We start from the raw sequence: 18,457 nt of genomic DNA, 5'->3' as shown, positions 1-18,457 counted from the left end.
AATCACAGGATCTTCTAAGTAAGATGCATTGTGAGGAAAGTAAAAATACAAACCAAATTACAGAAGCAGCAGAAATCATCATGTACAAAACCACGGTTTAAGAAATGGTATCTTGAGAAAGATCTAATTAACTTGAGAAGGTACAGAGAAAGTTTTCCAAATGATCAGAAAATGAAAGGAAAAGGTTAACGTATCAAAACAAACTGCAAAGACTAAGGTTCTAAAGTTTGGAACTAGAGAAGACTGAAGTCTACAAAAATCATAATATCAGTAAGAATCAGTAACTTCTCCACATTTTAGAACACTAGCTTAAAGGAGAATCCTTGAAGCTTGAGGGAAAGAAGAACATCATTTTGGATCATAGAAGAATTACATAAATTTCCCATACAAATTCAACTTTCAGTGCTAAGAATGGACTTGCCCCTGGTAGTCTCCCCTGGTAAAACGCCACTCATCCTTCCAGACCACTTAATGTCATCTCTAGACTAACACCATCAGAATTCATTTTTTCCTCCCCAAGATGCCTATAGCATGTAACAACTCTTAACACAATCTTCATTTTCTCTCTCTAAAATGTAAATAAATTTCCTAAGAGTAGGGACCATATTTTACTCACTTTGGTATACTCAACAGCATTTAGGTTCAATAAATTCTTATTTATTTAATGCAAAAATATGCATGGAGAGCCCTTAATGCAAAGCACTGTTCTTAATACTGCATAATCAAGAAATGTTTACCCAGAAAGATGTCACATTTGGTAAAAGGAGATTAGGTAAGGAAGTGTGCGTGTGGGCTAAGTTGCTTCAGTCTTGTCAGACTCTTTACAACCGTATGGACTATAGCCCTCCAGGCTCCTCTATCCACGAGATTCTCCAGGCAAGAATACTGGACTAGGTTTCCATGCCTTTCTCAAGGGGATCTTCCCGACCCAGGGTTTGAGCACAGGTCCCTTATGTCTCCTGCATTGCAGGAGGGTTCTTTACCCCTAACACCACATGGGAGACCCTAGGTAAGGAAGTAGGTCACTGTGAAACAAAATCAAGGAACAAAGTACTATCAAAGCACACATATGTGTAATTTTTTTTTCATTCATTCCCAATCTCACTTCAAAGCATTTTTTACTACTTACAGAAATATACCATAACACCAAAAAGACTGGTTACTGGGATAAGAGAAAAGTAATACTAATTTTTTAAAAAGATAAAGTCAGTGTATGCGCGCATGCTAGGTCACCTCAGTTGTGTCTGACTCTTTGCGACTCTATGGATTGTAGCCTGCCAGGCTTCTCTGTCCATGGGATTCTCCAGGCAAGCATACTGGAGTGGGTTGCCATGCCCACCTCCTGGGGATCTTCACGATGCAGGAATTGAACACAAATCTCTTACATCTCCTGCATTGGCAGGTGGTTTCTTTACCACTAGTGCTACCTGAGAAAGTCAGTGTAGTTCTCAAAAAGTTTAACAGAAGCTTAGTTAGAGGTGGGCAACAATGTCATTAGTTAGAGGAGTCTCAGCAACAGTTGCTCAAGGGAAGTTCAGTCTCTCCTAACACTGATAATTTTGAGAACTTTCTTCTATGAGTGTTCATAAAGAAAATGTTGTGCATTAAATGGACCTTCTTCTTACCCACTGCACTGTGATGAATCCAATAATGACTTTCCTGAGGATGCATATTAATAATGACTCTCAATCTGGCCAATGACAAAGCATCACAGTATAACTCAGTATAAGCAATGCTCAAGGGAGGCAAAATGTAGCTCTACGGTGGCCTGTCTTGAATTAAGGAAAAGATCTAATTTCTAACAGAATGGATAAATTACATATTCCTCAGTGATATTTCACAGATACTATTTATCAGGACTGAGTTCTGATAAGAGCAAAGCAGCACAGAGCTTGAAACTGTGATCTCCAAAAAGAAACGGGAATCAATTAAGGGCATATTGAACTGGCTCATCAGCTAACAGGCAGGACTGCATCATCTCATGAGAACTTAACAGCTGCATGTGGATATTATCCCAATGGTAAACAGAGAAAGACTATTTCTCTCAGAAAACAGTCACTAGTCACACTCATCAATAGGGGTACGAGGCTCCAGAGACTTAGAACCTGGCCCTAAGGCTTTAGGACAACCAATTTCCACAGGAGGCATTCCCATTCACTTTCAAAACCTTTTTAAGATACCATCTATAAAAATAATTCATGTTGAGGAATGTTTCACGTTATCTTTCAAGATAAACCAGCTGCAATACGTACTCTCGAGAGATGAGTGACATAACATGCTTTACAGGATGGTCAACTACAAACTAATAAAATGTTAAAGGGCATCTGCATCGATATTAGAGAGAGTTCTATGACACCACTCTTAAACTTGACAGTCATTAGATGTTAGAAACAATTTTGTTTAATGACTACCACCTCTTGAAACTCCCTCCCACCCCTCCAACCCTCTAAGTCATTACAGAGTACCAAGCTGAGTTCCCTGTGCTATACAAACAGCTGATTCACTTCGTTATTCAGCACAAACTAACAGCACTGTAAAGCAATTATACTCCAATAAAATATTTTTTTAAGTTAAAAAATATAAAGACGACTACCATCAAGCACCTGCATCCTCGTTTGTGGTAATTCACAATGCCAGCATAAGAAAGAACCTGATTTCTCTAGTTTCCAGGTGGGAAGTAAACGGAGAAGGGGTATATAGCCTACTCATGCAGAACTGTATTAAGATATAAAATGCAATTCCTAACATATCCCAGTTTTAACTGCTCGAAAGTATCTACTAAGCTGTCAGGAAAACATCTACGAATCCTGGTTTTGACTGTGGTACTAAGTACGGTGACTGTTCTGTACACACCATAACTCGGTGGAAGAGAGAGGACACTCAAACCACAGACAGAAATGTAATGTCAGAGTCTTCTGCTCCCCAAAATCAAGCCTCCCCTGCCAAAAAATTTTAATAAACAAAAGCTGCATTGTTAAGAAGATATTTCCCTCAAGGCATGAATATGAAAACTGCAACGGCTACTTGCTTCAAAGTTGAAATGAATTCAAAAGCTGCCATATATTCACATTTGAGTCCAGAGTTAGGAGGAAAAAGGATCATTCTTTTAAAAAGCGTATAGACTGTGTGCCCAATCATACCAGAAACATAGAGCTGACCAGAGTGAGGTAAAGGAGCCTGCCCTTTGAAAGGGTCCTAAAGCAGTTTCACAGACCAGGCAAATTCACTGGGTCACCTCCTATAAGAGATAGTTAGAGGAAAGCAAGAAAGCTTGGCATCTAACAAGTCTGCAACATCTGACTGTCATCTGTGAAGCTGAGAAACATAAATGATCCAAATTTCAACAAAACAGAATCTAGGTTTCCATAAGCACAAAATCAAATTCATTCCATAGATAAAACACACTGAAAACTGCCCACATTACATTTCCAAGAGTCACTTGAAGTTTTACCTGTCATTTATTTTGGATTTTTTTTCTTATTGTTTTCATCATTACTGTTGTTTCTGAAACAGTGAGATACCTACATTAAACAAAGAGTGATAGGAGTTTCAAAGAAAGGGGACATCACTTCCTATGTAAGCAAGAGTAAAGATGTGTCATTGTGGGGAACACTAAATTTTGTCAAAAGAAAGAAACAGGCAACTGAACAGGTAGTTCAGGCAACTGAAAGAAAGAAACAGGCAACTGAAACAGCTGAAACAGGCAATTCCTATTTACCTGGACTTAGGCAATTTGTTTAAAGGTAGGGAAAAACCTGGAAAGACAAATTTCTGACAAACTCTAAATAGCCTTGAACATTGAGGGATGGTTTGGGCAGTGATGATGGGTTTGAACTGAACCTGGACATGAAATTACAACATGGAGTAAGTAGCCCATGCTATTCTTTCAGAGATTTTGAAATATCCCTTTGAAGGGATATATAAACCAGAAGACCAATTCTAGAAATTTTAAGAAAAAAAGCAAACTATTTCAGAGCTTGAGAATGAAATAGAAAATATACCCACCTCTCTTATCCTTGAGTGCTAAGACTCTGCATTTAAGTGTTCTGTACCCACAGAAGAATACTGATGTTGACACAGCTACAGGTTTTACATCACCTTAAAGGCCATTTGGACAGGAATTATATTAATGAACATAAGAACTATTAGCACAGTTAGTTGTAGTAGGGTTATTTGCTCAGTCGTGTCAGACTCTGTAACCCATGGACTGTAGCCTGCCAGGTTCTTCTGCCCAGGGGATTAGCACAGTTAAACATCTCCTAACATCCAGCACCTCAAAAGTAAAGTTATGAGTTGAATTATATCTTATTTAAACATATCCATTGAAAATTATTTAGACTAGTGATTACTGCAAAGTTCTAACCTATACCTTATCTCTTAATAGTTTTACCACTACACAAAAAAGCCAAGGATATACTTCAATTACATCCCATGCTTATAGCAGTAATTCCACATCATTCTTATTTTTGTCTTAAAAGGCTTTGCTTGTAATATAAAGGTTATGCTATTGAACATCAGTGGATCATGTGGGCTTTCTGAGTGTGGCTGTTGAATCCTTTCACACTCCATTGCCAGATGACCTTTGCAAAAATCACAATTGCAAAACACAACATAAAATAAGATATAAAGTGAGTGGACATATTTCTCTAAATATACTGAAAGAGAAAAAAGAAAAAGACTGCTTTATGACTGCTAAATTCTGGCCATATTCACAGCCACTGGGATGTTTTAATGTCGTTAGAGGTCATTTTTAAACATAAATAGTGTTTATTAAAACATGATGAACTTCTTTTTTAAAAAACAAGTAAATGACTTAAATCTTTCATGCTCTATTTATATCAGAGGTCAGCGGTTCTGCAGAAGTGATGTGCCTAGCTTGATTCCTGTTTCTGGCAAGCAAGGGCAAGAAGGAGGTAGACCCAGAATACACAACAGAAACATCTGTGGTGCCTAGGTATGTGAGGTCTTCCTGACAAATCTGTTTCAAATTGAAATTTGGGTCCTGTATAACGACGTGTGTCACCATTTATCACACTATAGATGTGATTTTTTATCCACCTCTCCAAGGCAGATAGTCTTGACTGTTTTGTATCCTCAATGCCTAGAATAGTACCTAGCACCTAGCAGCATTTCAGTCACTATTCATGGGAGGAAAGGAGGAAAAAACGGAAATCCAAATAAAGATTCTGTATTAATATTAATATTTACCTGCATTTCATAACTTTATAATGAAAGCTATGAAGTCACTTTAATTAGAAACCAACCCTCCACTAAAACCTAGATGAGACTGGACAATAGAGGAAAGAATGTTTCTCCAGTTATAAAGAGGCAATGAAGAGGCAGATGGTATTCTGCAATCCGTTTTCAGTGAGAAGACAGCATGTCAGTGAGAAATGAGTAGGTCCTTGCAGGTGACCAGTGTCACAGCAGCTCAGAGCATCTAAACACCTTGTTCTCAAAGATCAGGACCTCCCTGGACCTTAGCCCCAATCAGAGGGTGCCTAAGTGGTCGTACCAAACTGAACTAAAGCTTAAAACTGTAACATGAAGATGTCTATCATCCAGCCTTGTTTTTGACAGGTGCCCTCACACTTTTACAGAGCTCAGAGAGAAAGTATCTAAAAAAAAAAAAAAAAAAAAAAAAGTGTGTTTACCTTTAAACCAAAAAAAAGGCCGATGCAATGTTTTTTCCTCCTTTCAGTCTAAAATCCATTCCCTAAATTCTGGCAGTGTACACGCAAAATTACAATTCTTTAAAAAACAAAGTCTTTACTGAAAGAATCTCCACCAGCTTCCAAGGATAGCTGAAAAGTTCTCAGAGTTCTCCCTAAATCACTCCTCTGGTGATTTAAGCTCTTTCTTGCTTGTCTCCCTGCAGTGAACAAAGAACAGCTGCTCATCATCACTCATACAATATCCTCTCATGCACGGTGAAAACCAAGAAAACAACCATATACGAAAGTGCCTGTCAAAAGACAATTCTCCTGGGAAATACGCAAGGCCTCTGTGTCTATGATTTCAATGAACTTGAAGACTGTAATTAAGTCCCTATGCAGACCTCCCTTCTCTAGGCTAAATAAACCCAGTTCCTAAGACTTACATCATAGATTTCTCAAACCATCTAATAATTTCTGTTGGATTTCTCTGGATTCTCTCCAAAGTCTACATAATAAAGTCATGACCAAAGCTGCAGGACAAAAAGAGAATTGCTGGGCAGACTCTTAAATTTTCACTCTTGTTTTCCTCCCTATGTGAATTACCCTGCATGCATCTCTGCTTAGCTATACTCTGTTCACAGTTACTAGTTCTTCCAATTTGCCATGGGTGTTTTCTTTTTTTAATTGTAATCCTTCTTCTGTTTTTCAGAATCCTAGCCTGGTTTGGTGATACTGACATATAATGTGTCATTGATAAAAGTGAAAAACACAAGGGTAAGGACTGTGATCTGGAAGAATGATTCAGAAATCACTTCCACAAACTTCTCAGGAGGAGCCTGAACTAATGTGACGAAGACACTATTGAGTTGAAATTTCAAGGCTGTCATTCACTAGTTTGGGGACAGTTCGGCAAATATTGAACTACTCTGAGGTTAGAAATGCCTACTTCTCAAGGCTATCATGAGAAGTGACTTGAGTTAATAATGGAAAGAATATAGCAGAGGAAAACCTCCCTGGCAGTCCAGTGGTTAAGAATCCATGCTTCCAGTGCAAATGGTGTAGGTTCAAACCCTGGTCAGGGAACTAAGATCTCACATGTCTCATGGCCAGAAAAAAAAAAAAAATGAAAAATGATATGATAGAATAAGAAGTACTCTGCCTTAACACTGATATGTATTTACTATCTACCTTTGTGGAACAACCATCCAGATCATGGTGAACTACTTTAACAGCACAATGGCCAAAGTCAAGAGACTTATTCCTCCTCAGAATGAAACTCAATGTGGAGGATACAAGGCTAATCAAGCTAACAAGTCAAAGGGCTTAACTCTCCACACATACCTCACCACGCCCTGGTTTTCAGGCAGGACAGCAGTAATGAGATGTAGAATGCAGACAACGCACAGGTAAGAAACACAGGGAAATTCAGAAAACAGTAATCTGACACGGCAAACCAAACTTAGGAGCCAAACATCTGAATTAGACCACTTACCTCAGTCATTATGGAGTATTAGCTCAAAGGCTGTTCAGATACAAATTTAACATCTCATTTTATAAATAAAGTCAATAACATTGGTTCAGTGATAATCAAAATATGAATGCTTTCACTTTACCAAAATAATTTTTTATTCTAATATTTCAAAAGGGCATCAATGCTTCAACATCAAGAGGCTACATGCTATTTTAAATGCAAAACAAGATGAAAGTGTTTCTATTTTTTTAAGATATACGTGAATCATAAGCAGGATAGGGCAAGGATTACCAAAATAATGTATTTTCACTAATGACATCCCTTACATTTGGCCTCTTGGTGGGGAATCAACTCAGCTGGAAAGCCAAAGATTTCTTGCTCTTATAGGCATAGTATAACAGCTTAACTACTGTTTGTCCAGGCATTTCTGGATATGCTTTATAACTGCTGATTGACAAGAACACAGTTTTATCTCTAATTTTTAAATATCTCCCAATAATGTGGGAAAAACTTTTACTCAATCATACTCTGTGTAATTTAATTTTAGAAGAGGAAAACCATGTTTATAGTATAAATAACAAGAATAACTAACACGCAGTAAGTTCTTCCATTCACCAGACATGATATGAAGTGCTCATAGAAATGATCTTTTTAATCCTCACAACATCCTTACTGGAGATGGATGCAGAAATGGAAAATTATAGGAGATGAGTCAGGATGACATAGCTAAGGCTAGTACTTGAGAATATCTGAATCCAGATATGAATCTCAACCCAATACAGTTCTGGTCATGAAGTCAAATCCATAGGTCATGACCAGCATGTCATTTAATAGGATGTGATAGAACATGCTAGCAATAATTACATCTGGAACACAGGTACAAACCTGAACTGTCCTGAGCAACCCAGAATGCATCATATATGGCTTTAGAAACAAACTAAAATTTGTCTATCAAGCATGGTGTGGAAAAAATATGTTCAGTGATAGACATTTTTTTAAACATGGCAGAACAGTTTGAACTTACACATAAAGCTATTATATAAGCAAGTAATAGCCTCCATTATCTATGTTATGATTTTTCCCCTTTTTTCCCAATATTTACATAATGTAAACACAAAACTACCAGAGAAATAGGAGGGAAAAAAATACACACTTCATTCATAGGAAAGAAACTATCAAGACCTTGTCAAAGGTATGCAAAGATTTCTCAGTATTTTCCAGTTTTGACACCAAAACTGGGAAGGAGAGATTCTAACTAAATTGCTGATACTGTGAAATAATGCTCACCAGATGCAAGCAACATTTAATGCAAGTAAGTGTTTCTATAAATATAATTCAAAACTAATATTAGTACTGAAAGAACTCAGCCGAGAAAACTAAAAATGGATCTTTCACTTTCACATGTAATTTTCTCAGTCAGTATTTCAGGCTGAATGTTAGTCCAGGTATTTCTTACTCCAGCTAAGTGCTGTGTAGCAGTAAATGAACTTTTCCATCAGTGAGAAAACAGCTAATATTTTAGCCTATAAAATAATTATGTAAATTTAACTGGTTTATACTGGCGCCCTTAAGACGAAACATCTGTTCAATACAAGTTTTTCTTATAATACATAAAGTTTTCAAGTGCATATTACAGCATTTCCCAGCATATTTTTAACATGATGGCTTTGTCCTTTACATAAGAGACTTTTAAGATATGACCCATGTTCAGGTACTGAAGTTATTGCTCACATCACCATCTGCTCAGAAATATTTTCACCTGAAACTCTACAGCCTTTACAACTATATCAAAAATAATCTTCACACAACTTGGCGCTTAATTATATATACTAATATCTCATATACCTGGGGTCACAATTCAACATCATGAAAAATAAGTACCAAAGGTGAGACCATAACAGGAGATGAAAGAGTGGCAAGTTGGCAAAAAACCTGTCATAACACCTATGCACTGAACTAACGGTACAGAACCTAAGGCCTTCACACTCAGCCTGTGTAGTCATAATTCAGACACAACTTAGGCCAGGAAAGAGTACTGGTTTACCCTTCCCCTCTATAAAAGATTAGAATAAGTGAATTAGAAAATAGTCACAGATTGTCATCAGGAAGCATGCTGAGAAGCGCATAATATGAAATCTGAGTTTAGAAGCAAGTGAGGGAAAAATCTCGTAGCTATCCACAAGTCAAAATAAACAGGGACTCTCCCACCATGCTGATGGGAAGATAAACTTGTGCTACCATTCTGGATATCAATTTGCATACACTTGATTCACACACACACACACACACACACACGTGTGTGTGTGTGTATATACATATTTGATTAACATATATATATATACATGCCTTACCATTCAGAGATACTTTTACACAGTCACAGGGAGCCATATGAGACAGTGTGTTGTCAATGTTTTTTATGCTAGTAAACCTAAGCAATAATTAATAGGGGATAGAATAATACAAATATGGCACATGAACAAAAATTAACTACCAAACAGGACTTAGACCTAAATTTAAAACCTACAACTATAAAATTCCTAGGAGAAAACTTTCATCATCTTTGAGTAAGCAAAGATTTGTTAGAAAGGCTGTAAAAAAGCACTAACAATAAGAAAAAATGGACAAATAGAAATTCATCAAAATTTAAAACTTCTACTTCTCAAAAGAAATTTTAAAAATGAAACAGGTGAGCCATACAATGGTAGAAAATATTTGCAATACATGTATCTGACAAAGCACTGGTGTCCAGAAATAAACTCTTGTAACTCTAAAACAAATAAGCCAGCTTAAAAAAAAGCAAAACAAAGCTAAAGAGACACTTCACTAAACAAGACTTAAGATGACCAATACACATATGAAATGATGCTCAACATCTTAATTTATCAGGAAAACAAAAATTACAACCACAATGAGATGCCAATACACTCCACTAGAATGGCTTAAAATTAAAAGGATTTAAAAATCCTTAAAAGAGAGGATATACAGATGGCAAATTAAGGACATGAAAAAAATGTTCAATACCACCAGCCATTAAGGAAATGCAAATTTAAAACTAAATGAAGTAGTATTACTTAACGATTACAGTGCCTAAAAAAATAATGTCAATAGCAAATGTTGGCAAGGATGGGGAGAAACTGGACAAATCATACCTTCCTGGTGCTGATAGGATTGTAAAATGGTACAACCACTCTGAAATATAGTCTGGTAGTTTCTTAAAACATAACAAAAACAACTTAACATACACTTCTGAGCATTTATCCCAGAGAAATGAAAATTTGTGTCCACATAAAAGCACATACACATTAGTTCAGAGCAGTTTTTGGTTTTGTTCTTTTTGCCAATGCCTAAAAGTGGCAACAATTCAAATGTCTTTCAATAGGTAAATCGTTATACCTGTATCACTCAGCAATGAAAAGGAAAATAACTATTGATACATATAAGTCAACACCATGGGTAGACATTAAAGGAATTATGTTGAGTAGAACCAGCCAATCTGATGGGACTGTAAGTATATTATTGCATGCTAAGTCACTTCAGTTTTGTCCAACTCTTCGCGACCCTGTGGATTGTAGCCCACCAGACTCCTCTGTCCCTGGGATGCTCCAGGCAGGAATACTGGAGTGGACTGCCATTTCCTACTCCAGGGGATCTTCCCAACCCAGAGATTGAATCCGCTTCTCTTGTATCTCCTGCACTGGCAGGTAGGTTACTTACCTCTAGAGCCACCTGGGAAGACCCTAAGTATAGTATTACATTTACAGTTACATAGCATTTATGAAAATCTGTACGGATGGACAACAGGTTAGATTTTTTTTGCATGATTTCACAAAGGGAGTGAGAAGAGATGGAGGGAGGGAGGAAAAAGGAATCTGTGTGACTCCAACAGACTAGCGTGAAAAATCTTAGCAGTAATGGGACAGTTCTGTACCTTGAGTGCAGTGGTAGCTACATGAATCTAACCATATAAAAATCCCATAGAAATACATAGAAATTACACAGAAAGTAGTTTATGTAAAGCTGGCATACAAAGGACCTTCTGTGTTATTTTTGCAATTATAACTCTATAATTATTTCAAAATAAAAAGCTGAAAAAAGCTGACAATACCAAGAGTTGTCTAGACTGTAAAGGAAACTGAATTCTTACTCACTAGTAAAAGTGCAAAATGACACAAAAACTTTGTAAAGCATTTTAACAATTTTTTATAATGTTAAATATATACCTATCACAAGACCCAGAAAGTTTGTTCTTAGGTATTTGCCTAAGAGAAATGAAAACATATATTACTACAAAGACTTATACATACATTTTCATGCCAGCTTTACTCATTCTTGCCAAAAACTGGGATAAACCCAAATGTCCATCAACAGATGAACAGATAAACAAATTATGGTCTATCTATTTAATGTAAAACTGCACTATAATAAAAAAAGTGAACTGCCAACTCAAGCAACAGTAAGAATGAATCTCAAAATATGCTGAACAACAACAAAAGCCAAAAACAAACTGTATCTTCAATATAATTCCATCTATAAAAAATGCAATATGGGAAAAATGAATGAGTTGTGACACAAAGATCCATGTTTTCTTGGGCCATGGGTAGGACTGAACGGGAAAGAGTACCAGGGTATCTCTGCGGGTGAAGGAAATGTTGTATATACTGATGGTGGTATTGGTTACAGGGATATATTCGTGTGTTTAAACTCAGTAAACTATGTATTTTAAATGAATTTATTACACAGTGTATATTACCTCAGAAAACTTGATGTTTTAAATGTAGTATATGCTTGTAACAGAATATCAGGTAGCAACTAAAGGTCATGAATTTGAAGTACAAATGGCAACATGGAAAGGAACAAGTGAGATTTACAGCACGCCTGGTAAGGCCGGAGGGGCGGGTTACTGCAGTGGCTGAAGGTGTGAACTCTAGAGCCAGATGAGCCAAGCTGAAGCCCTGACCCCACACACGTGAGTTATGTACCCGTGCGGCATTACTTAGCCTTTTGTGACAACAGGGATAAAAACATCTAACTCACAGGGTTATCGTAAACATTAAGTAAATTCATGTTGGAAGAAGATTAAGATGGTATCTGAGATATTAAAAGTGCTATGTGTTTGCTAGCAATAAGTAAATACAATGAAACAAAAACAGTATAATCCTTTTTCAAGGATACATATATATCAAAATAAGCTGGGGAGAGCAAATTGTAAGGACAACCACTAAATACATGGATACTTACAGTGGAGTGTCAGGAAAGCAGGCAATAGAAAAAAGCAATTAAAATAAAATAGAGGGTATGCACTGAGCAATATAATAAGAATTGCCATAAGCACACAAATTCTATACAGTTAAAGGAATAAAGGGGGGAAAAGTATAATCAAAAGGGAAAATTATTTGGATTACACTTGATTAAAGGAACAGTCTACAGATTTCCACTATTTGTCCTGAATTACCAGAGCCAGAAACATCAGGTCTCTAATAATGACAGCGAGACTTTATCAAGAGGATGAGAGACAAAGAAGAAATAGAAGGCATCAGGCTAGTGTACAGTGCAATACAAACACACACATACACACATGAGTGCCAGGTAAATTTGAAAGAGTTTCCATCATATTCAACAAGTGGAATGTTCTAACAAGTTTTGAATCGTTTCCTTTTTAAGTTTATAGCATCTTTATTCATAATTGCCAAAGCTTGGAAGCAAGCAAGGTATCTTTCAATAGCTAAGTGGGGAAATAATCTGTATGTCCACACAATGGAATATGAACTATCAAGCCATGAAAAGGTACGGAGGAAACTCACATGCATATTAGTAAGTGAAAGAAACCAATTTGAAAGGTTACCTATTTTATGATACCAACTGTATTACATTGTGGAAAAGGTTAAACTATGAAGTTGTAAAAAACGATCAGTATTTGTGAGTAGCTATGGGGAGAGAGGAATGAATAAGCATAGCAAAGAGATTGTAGGGCAGAGAAACTGTTCTGTATGATAATATAGTGGTGGAAACATGTCATCATACATTTGTCAAAATCCATAGAACATACAACACTAACAGTAAACCCTAATATAAACTACGGACTTTGTGTGATAACAACGTGTCAGTGTGGGTTCATTGATTGTAACAGGTACCATTCTGGTAGGGGATGTTGATAGCAGGGGAGGCTTTGGGAGCTGGGAAAGGGAAGGAGAAAGTGTGTCGGTATTCCCTCTACTTTCTGCTCAATTTTGTTGTGAATCTAAACCTGTACTAGGAAATAAAGTGTATTTAAAAAAAATTAGTTGGACATATTGGTGTGGGTCTATTTGCAGGTTCTCAGCTCTGTCCCACTGATCATTTTCTATATTTATATATCTCACCACAAAACTGAAAGCTATATGCAGACAGAACTGTCTACAGAGCTGGTACACAGCAGTAACCCTTAAGGATTTGTCAATCTTATTTAATAACAATCACTGGATACTTACTATGTGCTAAGCATTCTGAACTCCACATCAAATAAATCATCTTCAAAATGCAACAGAGAATTAACAGGCCAATATAAAATCAAGAGTCTGGCAAGTCCAGGAGCAAATACAAATGTACTATCAATGGGGTTTTGCCAGAATATTCTTTAAGTGTAGCTGAAGCAAAGAAAAATGAAATATATGCTTCTATTACTGTAAAAAGACAAGATAAAGTGGTTCTCATGAAAAAGCATAAAACTTATAAAGTAAGTTTACTGTGGTTTCTGATCATAAGCAGCGGGCACTCAAAAGAGGAACTCCAAATTTGAATCAAATGCTGCTATTGTTTTTAAATAGATTCCTGCAACTACCATGCAAAAAGACTTGCATGAGTTGTGTTTACACACAGGATTTTATAGCTAGCCAGGGCCATATTCAAGAGGAGTGGCAACAAAAGGATGAAGAGCAATCTGCAAGTATGAATAAGCAGTTCCTGCATCCTTACTGACAAAATTACAGTAACTACAAGCTACGAAAAGACCTCAACAGGTGTTGAGGTGTCTGAAATAAAAGTTGAATGGATCCTGGAAAAAACAGTAAAATGTACTTTGAAGAGTAAAATATTATGATATGTGTAGGTATATATATGCATCTTAAGTATTCTCAGATGGTGGTCTCAGCTGAGAGAGTAACACAGGTCCCCCAGGATCAGGCCATAGACATGTAAAGTCAAATTGTAGGTATCACAACCTAAAGAAGGCATGAGTAACATCCTTCATGCAAAGCCCAGGGGGATTAACGTACAGCTGTGCAGAGCTTCTGCATCCTGTTTGCATATAGGATCACCTGAAAGCCTTCCTAAAAGTATAAGACGAATATCCTGCTTCTGAGCAATTAAATCAGAATAACAGAATGAAGGCCATACATTCTCTAGTGATCAGCTGAAATAATGGGGCTTTTCTTTAATTAAACTTATTTTGAAACAACTGTAGATTCATATGCAGTTGTAAGAAATAATACAGACAGATGCCATGTACCCTCTGTCCAGTTTCTCTCAGTGGGAACGTCTTGCGAAAGTGAAAGTAAAAGTATTAGTCGCTCAGCTGTGTTTGCCTCTTTGTGACTCAGTGGACTACAGCCCTCCAGGCTCCTCTGTCCATGGAATTCTCCAGGCAAGGATGCTGGAGTGGGTTGTCATTTCCTCTTCCAGGGGTCGAACACAAGTCTCCTACACTGCAGGTAGATACTTTACCATCTGAGCCAGCAGGGAAGCACTTACAAAACTGTAGCTCAAATTCACAAACTGTAGCACAAATTCACAACTGTAGCACAAACTCACCCCCAAGAAGCTCACACGGATACAGACAAGACGTAGAGGATTCCATTGCTAAATGGATCCCTCCTGTTATCCATTCATAGATATAATCACCTCCTTCCTCTTCCTGAACCCAACCCCCGGTACCGACCCCTGGCAACCATTAATGGTCTCCACTTCCTACCTCTGTCTTTTCAAGACTATTCTATAAATGGAATTTATAGAATATAGAATTTATTCTATAAATGGAATCATTTGATGTGTGACCTTTGGGGATTGGTTTCTTTCATTCAGAATAACTGCCTGAAGACTCAGCCCAGTTGTTTCATGTGTCATTCATTTTTGTTGCTGAATAGGATTCCATGGTACACACGTGTCATCATTTAACACTTCACCTTTGAAGAACACCTGGACTGTGTCCAGTTTGGGCTGGGACATTCATACAGGTTTCTGTATGAACATAAGTTGTCATTTTCCCTGGGATAAATGTCTAAGTCATTTAGCATGACCATTGCTGGGTCATGCAGTAACTGCTGTTTAGAGTCATAGGAAACCACCACACTGTTGCCAGAGTGGCTGCAACAGTTTCTATTCCTCCCCAGCGATGTGTGAGGGATGCAGCTTCCTCACACCCTCAGCGGTATTTGGTGTTCTTGTGTACTTCAGTCATTGTGACAAGTGTGCAGTATTAACTTACTGTGGCTTTATCAATAATTTACTTTTCCCTAATAGAAAATGATGCCAGTAGAAAAAAGCACCTCTTTTCAAGTATTTATTTGCTCTGTGATGAAATGTTTCTTCAAGTTTTTTGCCCATTTCCTAATTGGACTGCTTGCTTTATAAGCTACATTTTGAGTTATTTACATATTTTAGACTCTAGTTTTTTTGTCAGGTAAGTCTCTTGTAAATATTTTCTCCTAGTCTGTAACTTATCTTTTCATTCTGTTACACAGGTCTTTCACAGAACAAATGAGATCAAATTTATTGACTTTTCCTTCTGTGGATTGCGCTTTTGGTAATATAGTCCAGTAACTCTTTACCTAGCCCTAGATCCTAAGAATCTCATCCTGTTAATTTATTTTTTCTAAAACTCTTTTACTTTTATGTTTTGGATTTAAGTGCAAATGATTCTTTTGGAGTTAATTTTATTTACATTATGAGTTTCAGGTCAATTACATTATTTTATCTGAATGGCCAGTTGCTCCATCAATCACCATTTGTTGAAATGGTTATCCTTCCCCCATTGAATTGCTTTTGCCCTTTTGTTAAGTTCAATTTGTCAAAATTCTCTGCAGGTCTTTTTCTTGGGTCCATATTCAGTACTACTTAGTTATGTGTCACTGTTCTGATTATAGTAAGCCTTAATGGAAATAGTTATAAAAAAAATAGGTCATGCCAGTTTTCTACTTAAAAATCAAATTTCCAAGAGCTCCCTGTTGCACAGAAAAGTGATATCCTAAGTCCTTATCCAGACTCACAGAAACTTACAAAACCAGATCCCATACAGTTTTCCACTTTGCACCTTACATTGCTCGTGCCCAGGCTGCTATTCATTTCCACCATCAGTCTGCTCTTTGTTTTCTGAGTACATCTTAGAAATTTTACCAGAATGTTCTTCCCCAAATTTTCATAATTTTTTTTTGTCATCAGTTCTTAACTTATCACCTCCCTTAAAAAGTCATATGTACATATGTTCATTCAGTTCTGACAATATCCTAAAAGGTGTTATTACTGTCCTCATTTTATAAGTGAGAAAACTAAGGCACAGACACACTGACTATTTAACCAAGGTTACCCTTCGTTTGAAACGGCAGTGCAAGGATTCAGCTCAGGCTGTTTATGTGCTTAGTCATCATACTAAAAAAAGAGGTGAATTAAAAGACTTTTTTTGTTTTTGTTTTTTTTCCTGTTTGGCTTCTCTGATAGAGATTATGACAATTGCCGAAATCTTTATTACTTAGCACCTTTTATTTGATTACTTCTAGTTCTAGTTCCAAGGAAAAATATTGCTATCTCAGGAAAAGGTATCACACAGAGCAAATTTTAGGAGAATTTCTTCAGTGTGACTCACTTGTGAGATAATTACAGGGCTGCCACATCTCTAGCTTTTCACTCGATTCCAGTGACCTAAACCCCAGATAAAGCATTCACTAAATTTCCCCCTCAAACTTAGTTGGATCTTAACAACCTTAAGAGAGCTGACTATACTGTCTTCTAAAGATGTCCTTAAATAAACATCATCTGGAAATCTGAAATAATTCAACTTTCGAAACCAGTTTCAAAATTTGAAACCAGACATAAACTGTAAAAAGCCCAAATGCATTTATAAGTAAACATTTTCTTTGATTGCCTTGCTCTGCTCTTTACTAAGCATCCTCAAAGTACTGCTTTTTCTCCCTTAAGCAAACTATAGAAATCTGAAAAATTAGAACATTTACTATTTATAAATTACTTCTGTAAATATTAGTAAGTTGAAGTATGAATATGTCCTCAATCCTTCCTTCAACAAAAATGACACAGATTCACAGCAAAGAATCTCTGAAAAAGCTCTGCCTCGTAAAGCAAAGCTCTATGTACTTGCAGACACACACTGTTTTGAAGCAGCCAATATCTATTATTTATTTCTGCAATGTCTTTCCTTATCTCTAGAAAGTGCTTGGGGATTTCAATTCTATGATTGTGACTATGCAAAGTTAGGATATCCTGTATTTTATTTTATGACACTCCTTTCTAATTTGGGGAAGAAATAACTTCCATTTAATTCTCCTGTTCTTTACAACTATACCTGATCCCTTTGTCAGAAATAATAATGGCACAACAAAGGCAATCCTTCAGATCTGGGTAGACAGTTTTTGAATATTAAGCTTCCCAAAGATATGGGCTTCTCAAATTTGAGAATATTTTTAAAAAAAGAAACACACAATATATCAATCTCAGCACCTTCCCAAGGGTTCTTCACAAATGGCTTTTGATGAGGCTTCATCATTTTCCATGCAATAAAAGAAAAAGGTGTGATAGAAGGAACAGGGTTGAGGGAACAGCTATAAAAACCACAATCCCCCCCCAAAAGACATTTAGTCAGAAGAGAATAAAACATTCTGTTGGATACTCTAATCAGCAGCTATGTAAGGAAAAAAAACACTCAAAAGTTAACCTCAGACATTAATGGAAAGTTTATTGCATCAGGAAGAAAATGAATTCCCATACAGTATTAACTTCATACATTAAAATGAATTGAAGAAACTTATTATTCAAAAACAAAGAATGGCCTTTGGGAAACTCTGCTGCCTAAAAGGATTTAATGGTCAAAGCTTGTCTGGATATTATCATGAATTAAACTAATGAGAGGATGAAGATATTGTTAACAGGAGAGGAGCTCTCCTGAAATGCTAACCTTGCCATTTCTGTCATATGATGAGAAATCAATGCCCAAATAAAACGTGCAGCTAGAGCTATTACAGAAAATAAATGCCACAGCATTTATGGAGATAGCTTTTTCCAAAGCAAAAACATACTCGGGGTGGTAGGGTAGAGAAACAGAAAAACACTCTGGAGAATGACAACCCAC

The 18,457-nt window shown here is 36.7% G+C and overlaps 1 protein-coding gene across 3 annotated transcripts in view; it reads right to left on the bottom strand.

Moving 5' to 3' along the window:
• The window catches only part of IMMP2L (inner mitochondrial membrane peptidase subunit 2), a 924,620-nt gene that overhangs the window by 637,342 nt on the left and 268,821 nt on the right, over positions 1-18,457 (bottom strand). The gene's annotated exons all lie outside the window — the stretch shown is intronic.

This window comes from Muntiacus reevesi, chromosome 6 (genome assembly GCF_963930625.1).
Source record: "Muntiacus reevesi chromosome 6, mMunRee1.1, whole genome shotgun sequence".
Taxonomy (NCBI): domain Eukaryota; kingdom Metazoa; phylum Chordata; class Mammalia; order Artiodactyla; family Cervidae; genus Muntiacus; species Muntiacus reevesi.
Note: the sequence above shows the minus strand (reverse complement) of the source record. Positions and strands in the feature narration are given on the sequence as shown.